Source organism: Botryllus schlosseri, chromosome 3, assembly GCF_051294905.1.
Source record: "Botryllus schlosseri isolate E-star chromosome 3, Bs_hap1, whole genome shotgun sequence".
In the NCBI taxonomy this organism is placed as follows: Eukaryota; Metazoa; Chordata; class Ascidiacea; order Stolidobranchia; family Styelidae; genus Botryllus; species Botryllus schlosseri.
In genome coordinates, this window is record NC_137238.1 from 37,164,192 (window position 1) to 37,187,816 (window position 23,625).

A 23,625-nucleotide genomic window follows, 5' to 3' on the forward strand; every position below is an offset into this window, starting at 1 on the left:
TTTAGACCAAAATTACAATTATAGTTAAACATTTTTTTTTCCAAATTAGATTCGTATTCATTTTGCTATTAAATTTCTTTACTATACTAGTTTACGACAACGTAAGCTGTAAGCTTCGATCACTTCGTTTGCGGTCAATTTATTTGTGAGAGAAGAATGGAGGCGTTTTGCGAACAATCTGAACATATGAAAGACAGAGTGATATTTATCGACACCGATTACTTGAAATTGACTTGTGAATTTAGCTCCGAGTCACGAGTCAATCCACACTTCTGATACGCCGAGTCAAGTCAAGTCAGGTCATTTTAGCAAAGTGACTCGAGTCAAGTCAAGTCATACAAAAATGGTGACTCGGGTCATCCCAACACTGCAAATTAGATAAGACTTAGTGAATTTCGCTGTAATTAGGCTACTTAGACAACCAGATTTATGCATCTGTGTGACTCCCATATACATCGTAGGCCAATATCTTCCTCTCTATCGATATACCTCCATACATATTATCCTGAAATACTGCAGCGCTGCGGCCGAAACCAACGCAATGTACATAGCGTTCCGCTTCGGAGTGAATTGAATTCGTCGTTTAATCAGCGGCAATCTTCGGAGTCTGCTCTACATCAGAGCTTAACAAGCATATACTAATGGAATGTCTCGTTACACGCTAATGGTATAATGCTTTTAAGTCACGCGATAACTATCAGCTTTGAGAGTCCCGTTATCAAGACAGTTTGATGATTTAAAGCTTCCAAAACTGTCGACCAAATCATATTCAATATCACTCGTCTTTCGATCAAGGAGTATCTGTAAACCTCTACCGTTATATGAGTGTATATTTGTTCGATGAATCACTGTTTCCCGAGAGTATCAAAACATCAGCCTACAACAGGGGCAGCCTTTTTGCTATTCACGACCGTATATTTCTATTACTAATATGGTCTACGGCCGCATTCCAGCGAATAGTCGTAATGTGCGACCACGCTCAATCATCCAGTAATCTCGTCGAAATTCACCGAACTTGCAAGTATTAATGTTATGAAAATGTATTGGATTTGTTATGTAGTCGCGCGAGCGCGATGTTTTCGAATTCATGGATGAAATACGTTAATAATATTGGTAGTTGCACGTATCAATCCATCAGATATTTATCCCTTTACAGCCCTTGTGATCAGATTTATTGGTGGAGCTGGCGTGTCTTCGAACACGCAGTGCTCGTAAGTTTTGGTGCATCTTATGGTGGGTCCACTGTTTGTTTGTTTGCGGTATTTATGGTGTTTGTCGACTATAATGGTCATTTACACAAGGCCGATATTTCTCATTGTTTGATTATTTGATCTTCCTCGCCTTCCGCCACATGCCACCTCATTTTGTCGTTTGCGTCTTATAATTTCTGCACTACTTTTCATTCAGTGTGCATGCCTCTTCTTTACCTCGCCTAGGCCAAGGTGGGTGTCCGATCTTAAAGACTACTCCAAGTTGTTTCGACACCTTCCCATCCTCTCATTGTATCTCAGTTTTGTGGTGTTTTGAAACGATGAAAATATTACTAAAACTGATTAATTGATTGATAAGCACTTAGTTACATGCGCTTATTTCTGGATTTGCGATCAGGATAAAAAAAATAGAATCGCCAAAACCTGCAACAAAAGATCTCTTTCGCGAGACATACACGATTCCAAATTGGTATTTTTGATAAACGGATAATTTCCGTCTGCGTTTTTCATATGTAGGCTACTGTGGATCTCAGATGACGAGTACGTCAGAATGTAAGTCGTACTGAATCGCGCGTGAAGGTCAGAGAAAATTTTCAGATTGAATTACATTCTTTCAGAATTTTTGAACCCATTCGTAAATTCAAATTGTATGTTGACGGCCACTAATACACGTTAATGAAATTACGTGTAGATTATTTTTATTATTCAAAGTATTTATTAGATTCGCCCGTGGTATAGCGTGTGAGAATAACGTTGGAATTGTGGGGACATGCGATAGAGTCAACAACTGCGGTGCCGATGCTTGGAATGATCATCAACAACAAATCTGGTAGCGAGATAGCGCAGTGGCTGCAACCAATGGGATGTGGGTTCGATCCCGACCGAGGTCGATTTCATAATTCCTATACCTAAGTGTTGGAGGTTTAACTAGGCTCATCCTTGCTCCCTCATCCGCATAAGCGGCGTCTTACAAAAAGCCTAAAAGTGCGCCGTGCTATAAGTCGGCAGTTACGGAATGAAATGAAGATTATCGGCCCGGTGTAGATGACCATCGAAGTCGACAAACACCATGAATACCTCAAAACAAACAAAACCGCTGATCTGCATCATCAAAAATAGCGGCAAGGGTCACGAATGATTTGATCGAAATATCAGCTCATGGTAGACTCAAGATATAGTTGCCGATATTAGCACTGCTCAAGTAGAATAGGTCGCGATATTAATGCTACTGATGCAAAATAATGAAATACGTCACGATATGCAGTCGAGATAGTAGCTGACTTAATGCTACTGAAGTTTTTACTGACATTGGCTACTAAGTACAATGAAATAATTTGAACACTTCCTGATAGAGTTGGGATAATATATGCAGACATGAACAACCACCAAATTTTCATCTTGTCAAATTAAATCAGTATTATACCTACACTGTTTTTCCAAGTCAGACTAGAATTCGAATTATAGCGGCACTCCGGCACAGTTTTTTCCAAAACTAGAATTAGAATTACTGAATTTACGAAAATTTGTGGATTGGATGAATTTCAGTTCATATCATACCAAATCATGGTAAATTTTCATAAGCACGATAACGACCGAAGGCTTGAGTCGTTTCGCACAATTCGGTTCTCCTATAGTAGTTTAAGGAAAACCAGCGATTAGATTAGAATTAACATTAGTGCATAGAATAATTTCTCGAATGAGATTAGAATTACCGCGAAGAAACACTCCACAAATTAGATTTAGATAACCGACATTTCGCTCTCATTCGTGCAATTAGACAACAAGAATTATCCAGTTATCCAAGTCTAGCCGACATGATGCTACTGACGTAGAATCACAAAATATTTCGTTTACCCCGGTACGATTCAATCATAGTCTTCATCTTCCTTTGGTGCGGCCAGGGATTAAACCCACAAGGACGCAACGTAACGGTGCCTACCGGCTCGGCGGTTTCCTTTTTCTTGATTCTACAACTTTATGCCTGCGATTCGAGGCTTCTAACGACTTGTCTTTGCGAGGTGGAGATTTCTTCTTCTTCGACTCGTTCGTTTTGGTGTGCATTTAGAACAGGAAGCTCCCTGGAATGACGGATGCGAAGATGTGCTGGTCGACGCGACAGACGTGATACGTGACACGGTATCGCGGACCCGTGATCTTTCCCCTTGACTTTTCTCCGCGACAACAGACTTCGAATTCTTTATAGATGCCCCAGATGCTGTTATGCAATCACAGCGAATCCACCTTGTCTGAATCTGTAGCCCGCGACCACATTCTCTACGGCAGCAAATTCGTCCGCGAATGTGTTGACGTCACAGAAAGTCCGATATACATTGATTGGATGTAAAGTGATAACGAAGGATTAAACCCAAAACGACTGCAAAGAAAGACAATAATTGAATATATCAAGGAGAAAATACACGAAATGGTGCCGCGTAAAAGTAAATGGATTTTTTAGAACTAGCACCTTCTTCCATAACACCGATCCTGTTATCCAATACTTAAACAATATGGCGTGTATCTGACGGTCCAGTTCCAAAACATCAAAGTATACACATGAACAGCTCCACAGCCACTGATATGTTTGGACATAAAATGATATCGAAAGACTGCATCTGGATACCCGTAAGCTGACAAGGTCAGTAGCGACGCACCTCTATTTTACTATGGGATTGCCAAAGTGCACTGATTGATCAAGTGGTTTGAAGTTGAGACTATTTCTACTGGTTTTCAGTATTTAGGTACACTAGGCCTCGAATATCTGTAAATCGTCACTTCTACTTGTACTAGAGTAGAAATTTACGTCGTTCTAGTTGAGTACAAACGTTAACTAGTTTGACCACTTCTGCCTGCAATCTGTAAGTAGATCAATCTTCGTAGACTAGCAGTCGAAAATTGAGACTACCAACTACCCTTCTGTGATGTAACGAACATTGCTGTCATTTTTAATTCTCGTGGCTGATACCTATATTTCAGAGTGTGATGTCGACTTTATATTATCGGCGGGGCTTAGGTCAAGCCCCCACCACGACTGCAATGAAAGAAGACACACATCGAAGATACACATGAATATTAATGTCGCGGTTGTGTGAGCATCAGAGGAAAATGAAACAAAAAAGATGAACTCTAACACATTACTGAGACGAGGGTCAAACTCAGTGGGTAAAAAACGGGTGTGATTTTGATATATGGGCAAAATTTTGAAATAGTAGTAATGCATGCAAAGCTACTTCAGTAAGTTGTTACTGGTTACAGCCAACTCGAATACCCTGGAAGAGTATGAGGATGAGGTTGCTGATGACCTTCGGTCTTCAAAGGGGGCGATAGAGATATTTTGAGCTTGATGAGGGAGCCACTGGTTAATTAAATCCATCAGCATGAAATAGAGAAAAAACATAACAAAACTACCACTGCTAACCAAATGTGGAAACAGTATAGCTCATTTGCCGGACTTCAGGGCGCAGAATGTATATGCAAATGTGCGTTGAGGAGATTATTTTGCACAAACACCACATTCATGATCCTTCACCGGATAATGCATTTTCAAATGCCTCATGAGATTCCCCTTCAGAGTAAATTTTCTTCCACAAACGTGACATGTATGATCTTTGGCCCCATAATGCATTTCCAAATGACTCCTTAGGCCACCACCGTGAGTAAATTCTTTTCCACAAACATCACATTCATGATCCTTCACTCCATAATGCATTTTCACATGCTCCTTGAGGCTATTTTCCAGAATGAAATCTTTTCCACAAACTTTACATTCATGATCCTTGACTCCATAATGAACTTTCAAATGCCTTCCGAGGCCATGCTTATAGGTAAATTCCATTCCACAAACTTCACATTCATGATTCCTGACATTATAATGAGTTTTCTTATGACTTTCGAGGTTACTCTTCTGAGTAAATAGTCTTCCACATACATCACATTTATGATCCTTGACCCCATAATGAATTTTCAAATGCCTGTTGAGGTCACCCATGAGAGTAAATTCTTTTCCACAAACACAACATTCATGTTTCTTTACACCAGAATCCATGTTTGTCTTAAATGTCCAGATAGCTTATAATATAATGATATATTCATACAAAAAGAGCACGGTTGAATTTTTATCTCCAATATTAACGACAAAACAATATTATGCCAATGCCCAACGACCCAGCTATGGTCACCATAATAGCTGATGCATCAAGATTTTCCCCGTGAAATGCTCATATAGCCACACTCATAATCATAATGAATCGACCTAATCTACCGATAAAACGTTTATTGAGATTCACTTCAGCAACCATATAGCCTACTCTGAAATTGTAGGGGTATAAAGGTAGTAGAAAGATTTTGAAGTACAGATTGCTAAAGCTCTAATGCAGTGCTTTTCAACCTTTTTGAGCTCCGTTCGCACTTTTTTTTGTAAAATAAATTTCATTCGCACCAACTAATCGAAAATTGTTATACAAAAAGAAGATGCAGATAGGCCTACTTAACAATATTTTGTTCAGATGTGCAGATGTGCTATGTAGCTTAAGCTATCAAGTGTCTCATTAAAAATGCAACTTTTTCGCTCGTTTACTTTCAATTATTTCACTAAAACCCTTCTCGGCCAAACAATGTTGTTGGGAATTTGTACAAGAACGTCTACTAGTGTTTGGATGGCCATAGGTTTTAAAATCTGTTCTGCACTCCTATCCAAAATACAGCGTATTTTCGCGAGTGAAAAATACTTGCTGGCAGAAATCGTTTGGAGAGCTGACACAAAGGTCCCGCGAGGCTCTAGTTTGTCGATAGGATGACAAACCCACATGTTTGTGTTGAGACTTTTGCCTTATGTCTTTGGAACATAAGGTGCAAAACGATCAAAGAGAGTAGACACATTAGAGCACGCTACCTGTTGATACGTTGCTCCAACTTTTGTCTCGCGAGTTTATGAGAAGACCGAATGACTCACGATACCCTGTGCTTTACTCTTTAGGTCAATCTAACTTGAGAATTACAGAACTAAAGAATGACAGTTTAATAATGGTAAGGCAGCTTTTTGACTACCACAAAAACCTGGGTTTTTGTGACATCTCGCGAGCTGAGCCTCACCCATGAAAATGAATTAATTTTATTATTATAGTTGTATGCTACGATTTTATGGGCATGTATGACATACAGAACCCGCACACCACAATTCTACCCAACACAGCTCCACAAAATATATCTGACGCACGCGATTTCAAATTAGGTCGAATTAAATTCCTCTGCGTATCGCAGTTGTACTACTGTCTGCTCAGATTGCAAGAACCGGACTGTTTATTCCGTGCCGACGACGGAGCTTATCCAATCCATCTCGAAAGTTTGGCTATCCAGCATCGTTAATTTTTAGACCAAGGTTTTTTCGCTGCTTATATTTTTGGCACCGCATTTCATCAGTGGCTTGTTCGCCAAAACATTACGTCTTCATGTGCCCCGACGCAGAAGGGGTTGGCCTCGAAATGAATGAGTCTCATAGGCCCGAACTCGCTCGTTGCACACCCCTACACTAGTTCATCCCAACGGTCTTCGACCATATTTTTCTAGAAAAAAAACAGTGTCGAACAGATCTTTTCATGAATTATTATGATAAAGCCATATTTGATGCGTGTCTTGCTTATTGGCTACAGTACCCAATACAGTGATCCTGGATATGTAAAAACGATTGCAAGATTTTTTGCAATAAATTTAATAAATATTACATACACATGAACAGATAGCTCTGGTACCGTGTCGCCCCAAAATTTACCTTGATGGGGTAAAAATCTGCGTTACAGTAACTTGTAAATGTGAGTCTTTAATGATGGTATTTACTACCATCCTCGTGCCTCGCGCTATCGAGCAGTTATTACGAAAATATGATGATTGTTTAGCGAAAGAAAGCAGAAAGTCAATTTGACGTCATTTTGTCCAGCCTGTCGCGGGCTCAGATGGGCTGATATACTGTATGTCTGCCACTATAGATAATGTAGAGATCTCTATACTGCCACTGCACCAGCTTCCAAACCAGGCTTTTGGTTACGTAATAATTACAGTGTGGGAATTGTGAGAGCTACGATCAGTGGTGCGTCGTATTAAGTTTTTACAATTGCGTCGCAACGACAAATATGTTACACGGATCTTAAATTTCCTATTACGTATATTGAAATTATTCCACGTCAGAAAAGTAGACAATTATTCATGATTTTCATTCGCCCTTGATCCGAATTTTCATTCGCACCACCTTCGTCATTCGCACTGAAATTTTTTTCATTCGCACCAGTGCGAACCGTCACACAGGTTGAAAAGCACTGCTCTAATGTATACGAGAAACCTGTCGAAGGTAGTTATATAGCTGAACACTATTTTTACTGCTAACACCGACTTTGAAAGTACTGATGGAATGATAAAAGGATACGGTATGTTAGCCCGATCCAAGGTGTAAAAATCAGATATGACGTTAATGATCTAGAAAACCATATTATTATGCACACAAAGGTAGCGCGATACGATAAATTTGGCGGATCGATTTTATTTTCGTCCGCTCCCGACATTCAATTTTCAATGCGGTACAAAAGACAACATTTGATGCTAAGAACAGATAGAAGGATATCGAACAATCTTGGTGCACTCGGCGATCACTCGGCGTAGCCCTTGCCTAACGAAAGAGTGTTCGATCTTGATCTTTCGGTTACGTTACAGCCGAGATTTAAACTAGGGTATCTTGGGTCAATGGCGGTTGATATAGTAGTCCTGTAAAATTTTCGGTCAACCTAAAAAGAATTCTCATAAAGACGTATTATATACCGTTGGAAAGATAATTTTATCTGCTTTTTAATGATGGGTTTTGTCACTTTTTTACCTTGGGGAAAGAAGTTATGACCAAAATCATGTCAGGGGATAAAGTACTATTTTGCCTAACATTAATATACAATTATTAAGTAAAATACGATACCTTCGTATCAGAATACATCACCATAAATTGGAATATCACCACCAGTAAAGCAAACTAACAATCGAACGGCAAAAAAATGAAACATTACTTTATTTACGAGGTAATTATCATACGTTAACAGGGCAAACGTTGACCGAGACGGAGCTAACACTGGTTTACAAATTTCGAAAAAAAAATAGCTTAAAAAATTTCAATGATTGATTTAGGCTAATTTATGGTTGCTGACTCTGATTCTGTGCTAATAATTTCTCCATCACGTCAGATTTTTTCCGTATCAATTTTCTCATTATCATAAATAAATCAAATTTCAGCTTTTATTAGTGACATCACGGTTAGCATACAATTGCAAAAATAAGAATATTGTTATGAAACATGTGTTGTTGTAATACAGAATGATTGAGTTTTCGGTGAACTTGAATACAGTGATTCTCTATCATCGTTCCATCAGAAGCTCTTTTCGACCCATAAAATTACACTGGTAAACAAATTCAAAAACCCACACCAAATACCATATTGTAACAGAGGCAGAGATGTTTTTAAATGGTATCGAGTTTTTTTGTTTGTGTTTTGCAATATTGAACGCCAATTCTATATACAAAGAGCTTTTCATTTTTGACGGTTTCTTATTTTCCGTCATATTTTACTATGAGCTGGAGCAGTGATTCTCAACCTTTTTGTATTCGGGGACCCCTTTTGGACACCCCCCCCCGAAGTTTTAGTTTACATTTAGCTCAATTATCGTACAATTGTCATCTGTCTTGAACAAATGATAACTGTAGGCTAGTGATAAACAGCAACAAAATTACTTTTCTTGAAAATAACAGTATTCTATTTATGTAGAAATCGGGTTGACTTTTATTATTTCAAAGCTAATTATTCAACTGCTTTTTTTTCAAATACGTGGTCGTGTCTTGAAAATCAGCGGCTTCGATTTCATATCAGCGAGTGCTAAAAATCCATTTAGACCAGTGGTTCCCAACCTTTTTTTTCCTAATTCCCCACTTACGATTTATTCCGAGCCTTCATTCCCCACCTAAAATCTCTATATCCATATCTACCCTTTAAAGCGCTACCTCCAATAAAATTTTGCAAGACTTTTCTTAGTAAATAGTACGTGCTATTGGTGATTGTTAAGATCCCCGGAATTGATCAGCATACAATAAAATTAACACAGCAGTGAACTGCATGGTAACCGTAAACGCACCTCCGTAATCATATGTATCTACTTCGGCGCGCAGCCAACAGAAAAATATGGAGGGGTTTGAAAATTTTCCAAATGTTGCGGGGTATTGCATCACTTCACATACGGAAATGCCGAATAATACATGGGTCAGATAAACTTCCCGATGTTGACGAACTCATGAGTGCGATATATATATAAGCCGCCGTAAACTACACTTTCACACAATACTGAAAGAACTTGAAATAGCGTAAATATGTAATTTCAATTGTAACGAGTCCTAATGTGCTATGAATTAGCGAGTCCACGATCTCCCTTGAATATATGTTCACTGTTCAGCAAAATGAGCTCTTAATACAACGAATCAGAACTTTTCTATCACTACGTTTCGTGACCGATGATGGTGTACAAATGAATGAAAACATTTCTGGAGATCGCGTGTCGCTATCCGGGCGATTCCCGCTAATTGGAGGCATTGATGATATGAGTAGTGTAGTTGGATTCGTTATACGCCCCGCCCCTCAGGCTATTTAGAATGTAAACACTCTCATAATATAATTAACGTTGGACTAGGCTCGGTCCATGCTTCCGAGAAATAAATAACATTCATTATACGTTAGATGATACTTTCCTTAGATATTCTATTATATGTGTATTTAGGACTAATATTCTAATATGTGTATTTAGGACTAATGCGACTACTTCGAAAACGCGTACTGAGCTGTTTTTAGGAATATAAATTCTCTCTTATTCTTATGTGAATTTAGAACTTGGTATTTTCGCAGATCAATAATTAATTAATGTTCATTTATTTCGAAAAAAGAGCATAATATATCAGTAATAGCGTTAACGTCACAATGAGATAATACTCATCAACATGTCGAAGTGGCCTTTGTTGGATTTGAACTAAGTATTGCGTAAAATTGACATACTAAGCTTTTTTGTGACTTTCCTCGAAAACTATGATGTCTATGCAAGAATATATTCGCTAGATATCCTATTATGTGTATTTAGGACTATATATTTTCGCGGATAATATGAGCTCTCAGATAACACTCATCAACGTTGAACTATGCGCGGTTTTCATGGCGACATATTAAAATACTAGATATATTTCGCGCAATCAATTTATGTGTATTTAAGACTAAATATGATACACTCTGTAAATATTGAGAAATGGCATCATCACTAATTAATTTATGTTCATTTATTTCGAAAAAATAGCATAGTATATCAGTAATAGCGTTAACGTCACAAACGCATCCAGCACGACCAGATGGCGTGAAACAACGCTTTCGCCAAAAGTTAAGACTGTTTAAATAAAAATCTCCCGCAAAAAATTCAGTTTTCAATGTATGAAGGACAGGCTTTCTTTTGTGGATACAGACTATATCAGTGCTTTTCAACCTTTTTGAGCTCCATTCGCACCTTTTTTGTAAAATAAATTTCATTCGCACTAACCGAAAATTGTTATACAAAAAGATGAAGATACTTAACAACATTTTGTTCAGATGTGCAACAAATTAGCTATACTATGTAGCAAAAGCTATCCATTGTCTCATTAAAATGGCAACTTTTGTCGCTCGATTTGATTTAAACTACTTCACTAAAACCAAACAAGTTGTTGAGTTTTGTACAAGAACGTCTACTAGTGCTTGGATGGCGAGGTCTTAAAATCTGTTCTGCGCGAGTATATATGAGCTAATAAACTCACGAAACTGTGTGTTCGGCTCTTTAACTCAGTCTAACTTGAGAATTCATAACAGTTTAATAACCTTAAAGCAGCTTTTCAGACTGCCACCAAAATCTGAGTTTTTGGGCCATCTCGCAACCCGAGCCTCAGCCATGAAAAGGAATTCATTTTTAATATTACATTAGCATGCTACGATTTAGCGGACATGTAAAGTATGACATACCGAACGCGCACACCACAACGCTACCCATCACAGTCCTCAAAACATGTGTGACGCACGCGATTTCAAATTAGGATAATTAAATTCCTCTGCGTGTCGCATTTGTACTACTGTCTAGTGTCTACTCAGATTGCAAGAAAGGGACTATTCCGTGCCGACAACGGAGCATAACCATATCGAAAGGTTTGGCCATCCAGCATCGGTCATTTTGGACAAGGTTTTGTCGCCGCTTACGTTTTTGGCACCGTATTTTATGAGCGGTTTGATGACCAAAACTTTACGTCTTCATGTGCCCCGACGCAGAAGGGGTTGTCCTCGTACCGAATAAGTCTCATATGCCGGAACCCTCTCATTGCACACCTCTACTCTATAGTTCATCCCAACGATCTTCGTCCATGTTTTCCAGAAAAACCATTCGGACAAACCTTATCATGATTTTAAACCAAAGGTCGGCAGATTCTCATGATCAAGTCATCTTTCTGCGTGTCTCGCTTATTGGCTACAGCACCCAACACAGTGACCTTGGATATGTATAAACTATCGCTAGCTTTGTCAAACTTATACCCTTTGCGGTTCATACTTCAATAATCCCTGAAGGGGTTGAAATTTGCGTTACAGTAACTTGCAAATGTGAATCCGTAATGATGGTATTTTATCGTTGTGCCTCGCGCTAATCGTACAGCTATTACAGCTTAGGGAAAGAAAGCAAAAAATTACGTTAACGTCATTTTTCCAGCCTGTCACAGGCTCAGACGGGCTGATATACTGTATGTCTGCCACTAAACTAGCTTCCAAACTATAGGCTTTTGGTTACGTAATAATTATGGTGCAAAAACATTAATTCACGACTGTTTGTGAGACCTACGATTACTGGTGCGTTGTAAGTTAAACAAGTTACAATTGCGTTGCAACTACTAAAGTTACTCTGCTCTTGAATTTCCTATTACGTTTATTTGTAATATTCCACGTCAGAAAAATGAACAATTATTCGTCACGATTTTCATTCGCACTCATCCGGATTTTTCGTTCGCACCATTCGCACCACCTCCGTCATTCGCACTGAAATTTTTTTCGTTCGCACCAGTGCGAACCGTCACACAGGTTGAAAAGCACTGGACTATATAATATATATATCGACTAATTTGAATTTAACTGACATAAGTTCAATTGTGAAGATTCAAAATTGTATTTTGGTAAATTGTGATTGCCCAGATTAAGTTAATCATATTGTGTTCTTGTTTACAGTCAAAACAAATAATTAATAAATAATTATTAATTTCGATTTTAGATGTTGACTGTATATATCGTCAAATTTGAATTTGCCTGACACAAATCAAACTGGATGTTCTAAAAGCGGAAGTAGAACAGCTCAACATATTTTCAGCGGTCTAGAAGACCTATTAGAGGAATATGAGACATAGGAGAATTCGAAAATGTCATATCATATGTGATACAACATCTGTTGATACTGGACGGCTGAATGTCGTTGTTGTGAAACAGCAAAATGCAATGATCCGCAAGGGTTTTGATAAACCATAGTATATTGGTTGCCAACATCATATTCTTGAGTCTTGAAGAATTTATCAGAGTTCTTCAAAAATTCTAACTCCCAGCTACAAATTTGTGTATGATGCGGTAAAACAAGACGAAAACTTGTTGCAATCCACCAACCCAGAAATTCAGATGAAACTATTTGAAAGCACAGGATAGAGGAATGATTTTAAGTTTCTCCTTGAGCTGTGCAGAGCATGCCGCTCTTTCAAAGAATATAGTAGGTTACCACCAATCAAATGTTCGAAAAACTTGCCACTCTACGCAATGTGAGAGACCAATTTTTTGCAAGTCATAACCTTAATGTCCCTTCATCATGGTAAACCCTACAAATTTTAAATCTGACGACGCCCCATGGCGTTTGACGCCCTCCAGTGTTATTTGTAGTCAAAGTCACCGATAGACAACGAGAGCGGACAAAATTCTACATCAGGGGCCGGCAAAAAAGTTTATAGTGACTACCCTGTCAGTGAGCGATGAGACGTTGAAATAGTATACACCTAATTTGAACGTGTCATTATTTTTCAAACAGAATCTCAAAGAAGAACATGGAAGCGAGACCGGTATTTTTATGTGATCTCTAGTCTTTAAATCAGTGTTTCCCGAACTGTTTAGCCGTCTCTCTGGGAACCGAATAAAGTATCAGCACCATCTCGCCCCCGCGCCGAAATGATAAAACCGAAGTTAATGTGCATTTATTACAAATAACAAAACGGATGAGGATATTTGTAGGTTCATTTCTGCTTAATACTATAATTATCATGGAGTTGAAGCAGTCCAATATCAAAAACACCCGAAAGTATTTGTTGCATATAGCTAAAAACCTAATTGAGTACTCTGAAGAAGTACAAGTAGCACAGTTTGTGGTATTTCTATGACATCGAAATTTAGCTAACCAGAACTTATACTTGAGTACTCCGAAATGTACAAGTACTTTGCCTTTACACGACGTTTCTGTAAAATGAATACTGATTTTATTAAAAAATAAAAAAGCACGAAAAATTACATTTTATCCCAAACCATCAGAATACTAAAGTAGCTTATCGCGTATATGGACCTAATACTAAAGTGTTTATGATTTCAGTTCGCTTCAACTTCATGACATTTTCAGTATTAAACAGAAGTATAGGCCTAGAATGCTAACTTTCTTCGTAAATTGCTACTTCTGCCTTAATTTAACGGATTTATCTGAGATCATTGCTTTACTTAATCTCTCCAAAATGTGCATTATACTAGTACGTCACCATCGAATCCCTCTGGCTATAACTACCCGATAGTATAATTGAGCCAAATACTCGAGTACTAATTTTAAAGTAGCTTAGGTATCTAAATGAACCAACGGTCAGTAAACCATTTCGAAGTGCAAGTACAGGAATATCATAGTTCTTGAACCGTGCTCAAATTTTGTAAAGTAGATAGAAAACTACACTATTCCGATGCAGTAAAGACTCTTACACGCTGGATTTTGTGCAGTATATACTAATTTTACATTGCGGAGTATTCCATAAACGTTAATCCAGTGATCCTCCTTCTATTTTCAATCACGATCCGCTTATTATTCTAGGCTTCGAACCCCACACCCAGTACGTTTTATGGGGATTAATATTTTTAGATTAAATATAGCGTATCGAGACTTCGTGAAACTTACTCGGAAATAGTTATTTCTACCCTAATTTAATAGATTTCTCAGATATCGTAGCAACGGAACTGGCTTCAGCGAGCGGTTAAGGCGTTGGACTTAAGTTTCAATGAACAAGTGTTCACATAGGTTCGAATCCCACACCCACTACGTTTACGAGAATTAATATTTTTTAGATTCAAATTTAGCGTATTGAGTACTTTTTCTGCCTTTTTCAGCGCATTGGAGACGTTTACACTATTGATTTCGTGAGCTTTACTTAAGTTTTATAAATTAACGTAAAAGTAGCCATTTCCGAGTAAGTAAAACGTTCGTATTGTAGGTTCATTTCTGCTTAATACTATAATTATCATGGAGTTGAAGCAGTCCAATATCAAAAACACCCGAAAGTATTTGTTGCATATAGCTAAAAACCTAATTGAGTACTCTGAAGAAGTACAAGTAGCACAGTTTGTGGTATTTCTATGACATCGAAATTTAGCTAACCAGAACTTATACTTGAGTACTCCGAAATGTACAAGTACTTTAGCTTTACACGACGTTTCTGTAAAATGAATACTAATTTTATTAAAAAATAAAAAAGCACGAAAAATTACATTTTATCCCAAACCATCAGAATACTAAAGTAGCTTATCGCGTATATGGACCTAATACTAAAGTGTTTATGATTTCAGTTCGCTTCAACTTCATGACATTTTCAGTATTAAACAGAAGTATAGGCCTAGAATGCTAACTTTCTTCGTAAATTGCTACTTCTGCCTTAATTTAACGGATTTATCTGAGATCATTGCTTTACTTAATCTCTCCAAAATGTGCATTATACTAGTACGTTACCATCGAATCCCTCTGGCTATAACTACCCGATAGTATAATTGAGCCAAATACTCGAGTAGTAATTTTAAAGTAGCTTAGGTATCTAAATGAACCGACGATCAGTAAACCATTTCGAAGTGCAAGTACAGGAATATCATAGTTCTTGAACCGTGCTCAATGCTCAATAGACCATTTTTGCTATTTTTCATCGCCATAAGTCATTCTGGACCGCGTAAACGCATTGTACGTTATAGATGAAACTTATGCAAATCCCCGGAACGCAACAAGAAAAATCGTATGAATTTGTAAACTACTTATTCATGACATAATAATAATTCTACTTGTACACATTTTCACATTTTATAACACTTTAAGTAGTACTTGAAAGTTTTGTCAAGTTAACAGGTTAAAAACTTATACTTGAGCACTACGAAATGTACAAGTACTTTACCTTTACACGACGTTTTGTAAAATGAATACTAATTAAAAAATAAAAAATAAAAAAGACCGAAAAATTACATGTTATCCCGGAACGCAACAAGAAAAATCGTAGGAATTTGTAAACTACTTATTCGGTAAACTACTCTTTACTTCACAAAACAAAGTTACAAAAGTAAGCAGATTTATATGAAAACCCGTTAAATAGAAGTAAAAGTAATAACAATGCATCATACCAAATTTGATCGCAATTTCATGATGCAATACCTTTAAAACTAACGCAGTTCTCTATACACTTTTGCGTAAATCTGTGTTTCGCTAGCGTAGCACGTACCTATACATAGTAAGCTTCAATAACGGAATTACCATGCTAATAATCAAATCCCCACCCTGAAACTCGGTACGCGGTTGTAGGACATTATGAAAATACAACATACCAAATTTCATCAGACATTTCATGATGTAACACCTTTAAAACCAACGCAGTTCTATACCGACTTTTGGCTAAATCTGTTATCCATAGCGCAGCACGTACCTATACATAGTCAACTTTAAAACGGAACTACCATGTTAATAATCGGCTCCCCACCTTGAAACTCGGTACGCAGTTGTAAGACATTATGACAATGTAGCATGTCAAATTTTGTTACGCATTTCATGATTGAACAACTTGAAAGCTAACGCAGTTCTATACCGACATTTGCGTGAAACCGTTTTGCGGGAGCTTAGCGCATACCTATGCGTAGTCAACTTTAATGACGGAATTACAGATGTAATTAGGTTTCAACACTTTTACAACGATTCTTCTTGCTTCCTATAACATCGCACTCGAAGCCCTCGTTATTAGGCTATGATCTCAGCCTGAGCTATGTCTTGAAGCCTACGGGACTTTGCAAATTGTTTCGATTTATTCTATACCCGTTTTAATTTAAGGAAGCCCATTTCACTCAATGTATCGATGCCTACAGTATAGAGTATACTCTACAAAATTTTCTGATTAATTCTCCCTATGTTAATTTACCATAAGACAGACAATTTGACTCCTAAAGTTCGAAATACTTGTTCGCTTGAGCTAAGCCGCAGCGCCTGGAGTGGAATTTTATAGTTCTTGTAAAAAGTTGTTTATACACAATATATGTTTAAGGTAAGTCCTACGAATTCATGATTTCGTCCGAGTTTGTATTTTAGTAATATATACTAATACCGCGTTTGTAACTTGTGCAAGTAGGCCTACAGGAATATCATAGGTAAAGTCTCTGTCTTGCATTTAGTTGCCGGCTCTGAAAGCAAGCAAAGTTTGTGGTATTTGCGCAACATCGAAATTTGTACACTTCACGCGGGGCCTACGATACTTACGGCCTAATATGGCACATTACACTTGCTGGATATCAGAGGCCGACACTCCCAACCAGACATCACGACTGACTCAATGATTGCTTGCGATCTCACTTCTCGATACCAGACGCCTCGCCATACAAGTCTAATAAAGTATTATAACAGACAAAATTAGTTCTTTCAGATGAAACAACCCAATTAAGAGCCAAGTGACAGCGTCGCAATGTATTTAATCGTTCGGGTAGACTTGAATCGTGATCCGGATCTCGTAACATAGTAAAATCGAGGTATGTAGTTTAATTACTCACTCACTACTCTATATGTTGGTGGTGTTCATACCCTGCAAACTTTTTTGCTGCGAACGTAGTGTTTCACCTTACATCAGTTGGTTCAATGTATGTACCGGGTTGTGAAAACTGTCGCTGTTTTGACTATGAGTCACAATCAATACTAAATACGAGAATTCGTTACTCGTCGAAACGCCGCAGTCAGACATCGTTAACAGCGATTCCGTGTATGGCAATCTTGAGTTCAATTGCGGTTTTGTGATGTTAACCAAGCGGCTGTGTTTCTGCGGTGTGAAGACTGAATTCGTGTTGTTTCCCTGCAAGAGTGCGATGTCTATTTCACACCTAGAGCAATTATAAAACGCATCTTCGAAACTTTTGGTCTAGTTCATCCGCTTGCATTTCGAAACGGACCATCACGACAAGACTCTAACCCACCACAGCCGAGGTTTCCGTTGATCATATCGAAGAATATCATGTCCATCCGTGTTACCACCCACATCTTGGTTGAATGGCCGATGATAAGCCAAATTTAATAACGGAATTACCATGCTTAACATTGAATCCCAACTCTAAACTTGATACGTAGTTGTAGGACATTATGGCAATGCACCATGCTAGATTTCATCACACATCTAATGATGGAACACCTTTGAAACTATCGCAGTCGAATACCGACTTTTACGCATATCTGTTTTTCGTGAACACAGCATATACCCATACATAGTCAATTTTAATAACAGAATTAGTATGCTAAATATTAAATTCTCACCTTGAACGTTGGTACGCAGTTGTAGGACATAATAAGAATGCACCATACCAAATTTCGTCAGACATTTCATGATGTAACACCTTTAAAACCAACGCAGTTCTATACAGACTTTTGGCTAAGTCTGTTTTTCCGTAGCGTAGCACGTACCTACGCATATAGTCAACTTTAATAACGGAATTATCATGTTAATAATCGACTCCCAACTTTGAAACTCGCTACACCGTTGTAAGACATTATGACAATGCACCATGTCAAATTTTGTTACGCATTTCATGATTGAACAACTTTGAAACTAATCCAGTTCCATGCCGACTTTTACGGGGGCGTAGCACGTACCTATGCATACTCAACTTTAATAACGGAATTACCGAGCTTAACATTGAATGCGCAACTTGAAGATTGGTTCACAGGTGTAGGACATTATGACAATGGAACATACCACTGCGCTAACTTTCAGAATTGTTAAGTATAGTACTCGCACTTTGTGAGAATACCCATGTAGGTTTTTTGCCTACATGCACCAAATACTATCAAGTCCTTATGATATTGGAGTACATCAACTTCACGATAGCTAGAGTATTGAACAGAAATAGACCTAGAGTACTAACGTTTTACTTACTCGGAAATGTCTACTTCTACCTTATTTTAAAGGATACCTCGTTCGAAGCGAAATTTATGTGGTTTTGGATAATATCCAATATGTAGGCTCACTTTGAAGGGTACTTCCTAATACTCAAATATTGCGCAAAAGTACAATTAGGGATTTAAAAGTAACTAATATAGATGGTTATTTTCGTAGATTACTTACCCTCTACTCAAGAGGTTTTTCAGGTGGAACTACCTACTTTTAGGACTGTGTATATCAAAGTAGTTTGAGCTTACGTTTATATCACCTTGACAAGTGACATTATCAGACATGAAAATGATATTATCACGTAATACCAGAAATTAACACACGTCAATGTGTTTCGGAATTCACTATAAATTGGTTACTAAGAGAAGTATATTCATGTGTACACAATAGCGGAGAGAATATTTAAAATGTAGTAAGCAGGCCGATGGATATTCATTGAGTTGTATAAGCATAAAAAACATTCCCGCGCGCGTCTTAGGATTAGGTGGTAGGGTTAGGCAGGGTTGAGTTTAGGAGCGCGCGGGAATGTTTGATAATGTCACTTGTCAAGGTGATATAAACGTAAGCTCAAACTACTTTGATATACACAGTCCTAAAAGTAGGTAGTTCCACCTGAAAAACCTCTTGAGTAGAGGGTAAGTAATCTACGAAAATAACCATCTATATTAGTTACTTTTAAATCCCTAATTGTACTTTTGCGCAATATTTGAGTATTAGGAAGTACCCTTCAAAGTGAGCCTACATATTGGATATTATCCAAAACCACATAAATTTCGCTTCGAACGAGGTATCCTTTAAAATAAGGTAGAAGTAGACATTTCCGAGTAAGTAAAACGTTAGTACTCTAGGTCTATTTCTGTTCAATACTCTAGCTATCGTGAAGTTGATGTACTCCAATATCATAAGGACTTGATAGTATTTGGTGCATGTAGGCAAAAAACCTACATGGGTATTCTCACAAAGTGCGAGTACTATACTTAACAATTCTGAAAGTTAGCGCAGTGGTATGTTCCATTGTCATAATGTCCTACACCTGTGAACCAATCTTCAAGTTGCGCATTCAATGTTAAGCTCGGTAATTCCGTTATTAAAGTTGAGTATGCATAGGTACGTGCTACGCCCCCGTAAAAGTCGGCATGGAACTGGATTAGTTTCAAAGTTGTTCAATCATGAAATGCGTAACAAAATTTGACATGGTGCATTGTCATAATGTCTTACAACGGTGTAGCGAGTTTCAAAGTTGGGAGTCGATTATTAACATGATAATTCCGTTATTAAAGTTGACTATATGCGTAGGTACGTGCTACGCTACGGAAAAACAGACTTAGCCAAAAGTCTGTATAGAACTGCGTTGGTTTTAAAGGTGTTACATCATGAAATGTCTGACGAAATTTGGTATGGTGCATTCTTATTATGTCCTACAACTGCGTACCAACGTTCAAGGTGAGAATTTAATATTTAGCATACTAATTCTGTTATTAAAATTGACTATGTATGGGTATATGCTGTGTTCACGAAAAACAGATATGCGTAAAAGTCGGTATTCGACTGCGATAGTTTCAAAGGTGTTCCATCATTAGATGTGTGATGAAATCTAGCATGGTGCATTGCCATAATGTCCTACAACTACGTATCAAGTTTAGAGTTGGGATTCAATGTTAAGCATGGTAATTCCGTTATTAAATTTGGCTTATCATCGGCCATTCAACCAAGATGTGGGTGGTAACACGGATGGACATGATATTCTTCGATATGATCAACGGAAACCTCGGCTGTGGTGGGTTAGAGTCTTGTCGTGATGGTCCGTTTCGAAATGCAAGCGGATGAACTAGACCAAAAGTTTCGAAGATGCGTTTTATAATTGCTCTAGGTGTGAAATAGACATCGCACTCTTGCAGGGAAACAACACGAATTCAGTCTTCACACCGCAGAAACACAGCCGCTTGGTTAACATCACAAAACCGCAATTGAACTCAAGATTGCCATACACGGAATCGCTGTTAACGATGTCTGACTGCGGCGTTTCGACGAGTAACGAATTCTCGTATTTAGTATTGATTGTGACTCATAGTCAAAACAGCGACAGTTTTCACAACCCGGTACATACATTGAACCAACTGATGTAAGGTGAAACACTACGTTCGCAGCAAAAAAGTTTGCAGGGTATGAACACCACCAACATATAGAGTAGTGAGTGAGTAATTAAACTACATACCTCGATTTTACTATGTTACGAGATCCGGATCACGATTCAAGTCTACCCGAACGATTAAATACATTGCGACGCTGTCACTTGGCTCTTAATTGGGTTGTTTCATCTGAAAGAACTAATTTTGTCTGTTATAATACTTTATTAGACTTGTATGGCGAGGCGTCTGGTATCGAGAAGTGAGATCGCAAGCAATCATTGAGTCAGTCGTGATGTCTGGTTGGGAGTGTCGGCCTCTGATATCCAGCAAGTGTAATGTGCCATATTAGGCCGTAAGTATCGTAGGCCCCGCGTGAAGTGTACAAATTTCGATGTTGCGCAAATACCACAAACTTTGCTTGCTTTCAGAGCCGGCAACTAAATGCAAGACAGAGACTTTACCTATGATATTCCTGTAGGCCTACTTGCACAAGTTACAAACGCGGTATTAGTATATATTACTAAAATACAAACTCGGACGAAATCATGAATTCGTAGGACTTACCTTAAACATATATTGTGTATAAACAACTTTTTACAAGAACTATAAAATTCCACTCCAGGCGCTGCGGCTTAGCTCAAGCGAACAAGTATTTCGAACTTTAGGAGTCAAATTGTCTGTCTTATGGTAAATTAACATAGGGAGAATTAATCAGAAAATTTTGTAGAGTATACTCTATACTGTAGGCATCGATACATTGAGTGAAATGGGCTTCCTTAAATTAAAACGGGTATAGAATAAATCGAAACAATTTGCAAAGTCCCGTAGGCTTCAAGACATAGCTCAGGCTGAGATCATAGCCTAATAACGAGGGCTTCGAGTGCGATGTTATAGGAAGCAAGAAGAATCGTTGTAAAAGTGTTGAAACCTAATTACATCTGTAATTCCGTCATTAAAGTTGACTACGCATAGGTATGCGCTAAGCTCCCGCAAAACGGTTTCACGCAAATGTCGGTATAGAACTGCGTTAGCTTTCAAGTTGTTCAATCATGAAATGCGTAACAAAATTTGACATGCTACATTGTCATAATGTCTTACAACTGCGTACCGAGTTTCAAGGTGGGGAGCCGATTATTAACATGGTAGTTCCGTTTAAAGTTGACTATGTATAGGTACGTGCTGCGCTATGGATAACAGATTTAGCCAAAAGTCGGTATAGAACTGCGTTGGTTTTAAAGGTGTTACATCATGAAATGTCTGATGAAATTTGGTATGTTGTATTTTCATAATGTCCTACAACCGCGTACCGAGTTTCAGGGTGGGGATTTGATTATTAGCATGGTAATTCCGTTATTGAAGCTTACTATGTATAGGTACGTGCTACGCTAGCGAAACACAGATTTACGCAAAAGTGTATAGAGAACTGCGTTAGTTTTAAAGGTATTGCATCATGAAATTGCGATCAAATTTGGTATGATGCATTGTTATTACTTTTACTTCTATTTAACGGGTTTTCATATAAATCTGCTTACTTTTGTAACTGTGTTTTGTGAAGTAAAGAGTAGTTTACCGAATAAGTAGTTTACAAATTCCTACGATTTTTCTTGTTGCGTTCCGGGATAACATGTAATTTTTCGGTCTTTTTTATTTTTTAATTAGTATTCATTTTACAAAACGTCGTGTAAAGGTAAAGTACTTGTACATTTCGTAGTGCTCAAGTATAAGTTTTTAACCTGTTAACTTGACAAAACTTTCAAGTACTACTTAAAGTGTTATAAAATGTGAAAATGTGTACAAGTAGAATTATTATTATGTCATGAATAAGTAGTTTACAAATTCATACGATTTTTCTTGTTGCGTTCCGGGGATTTGCATAAGTTTCATCTATAACGTACAATGCGTTTACGCGGTCCAGAATGACTTATGGCGATGAAAAATAGCAAAAATGGTCTATTGAGCATTGAGCACGGTTCAAGAACTATGATATTCCTGTACTTGCACTTCGAAATGGTTTACTGATCGTCGGTTCATTTAGATACCTAAGCTACTTTAAAATTACTACTCGAGTATTTGGCTCAATTATACTATCGGGTAGTTATAGCCAGAGGGATTCGATGGTAACGTACTAGTATAATGCACATTTTGGAGAGATTAAGTAAAGCAATGATCTCAGATAAATCCGTTAAATTAAGGCAGAAGTAGCAATTTACGAAGAAAGTTAGCATTCTAGGCCTATACTTCTGTTTAATACTGAAAATGTCATGAAGTTGAAGCGAACTGAAATCATAAACACTTTAGTATTAGGTCCATATACGCGATAAGCTACTTTAGTATTCTGATGGTTTGGGATAAAATGTAATTTTTCGTGCTTTTTTATTTTTTAATAAAATTAGTATTCATTTTACAGAAACGTCGTGTAAAGCTAAAGTACTTGTACATTTCGGAGTACTCAAGTATAAGTTCTGGTTAGCTAAATTTCGATGTCATAGAAATACCACAAACTGTGCTACTTGTACTTCTTCAGAGTACTCAATTAGGTTTTTAGCTATATGCAACAAATACTTTCGGGTGTTTTTGATATTGGACTGCTTCAACTCCATGATAATTATAGTATTAAGCAGAAATGAACCTACAATACGAACGTTTTACTTACTCGGAAATGGCTACTTTTACGTTAATTTATAAAACTTAAGTAAAGCTCACGAAATCAATAGTGTAAACGTCTCCAATGCGCTGAAAAAGGCAGAAAAAGTACTCAATACGCTAAATTTGAA

At 37.7% G+C, this 23,625-nt stretch overlaps 1 protein-coding gene and 1 long non-coding RNA gene across 3 annotated transcripts in view; both read right to left on the reverse strand.

Moving 5' to 3' along the window:
* Nucleotides 1–3,617, reverse strand: part of LOC145435174 (uncharacterized) — a 32,467-nt gene extending 28,850 nt beyond the window's left edge. Inside the window, exon 1 of one of the 2 annotated variants that reach the window (XM_080312476.1) lies at nucleotides 3,066–3,617. The gene's annotated coding sequence lies outside the window, so the exon portion shown is untranslated. The remainder of the gene's footprint in view (nucleotides 1–3,065) is intronic. The other variant, XM_080312480.1, reaches the window with a different exon arrangement.
* The window catches only part of LOC145435248 (uncharacterized), an 85,874-nt gene that overhangs the window by 32,214 nt on the left and 30,035 nt on the right, over nucleotides 1–23,625 (reverse strand). The window lies entirely within an intron of this gene.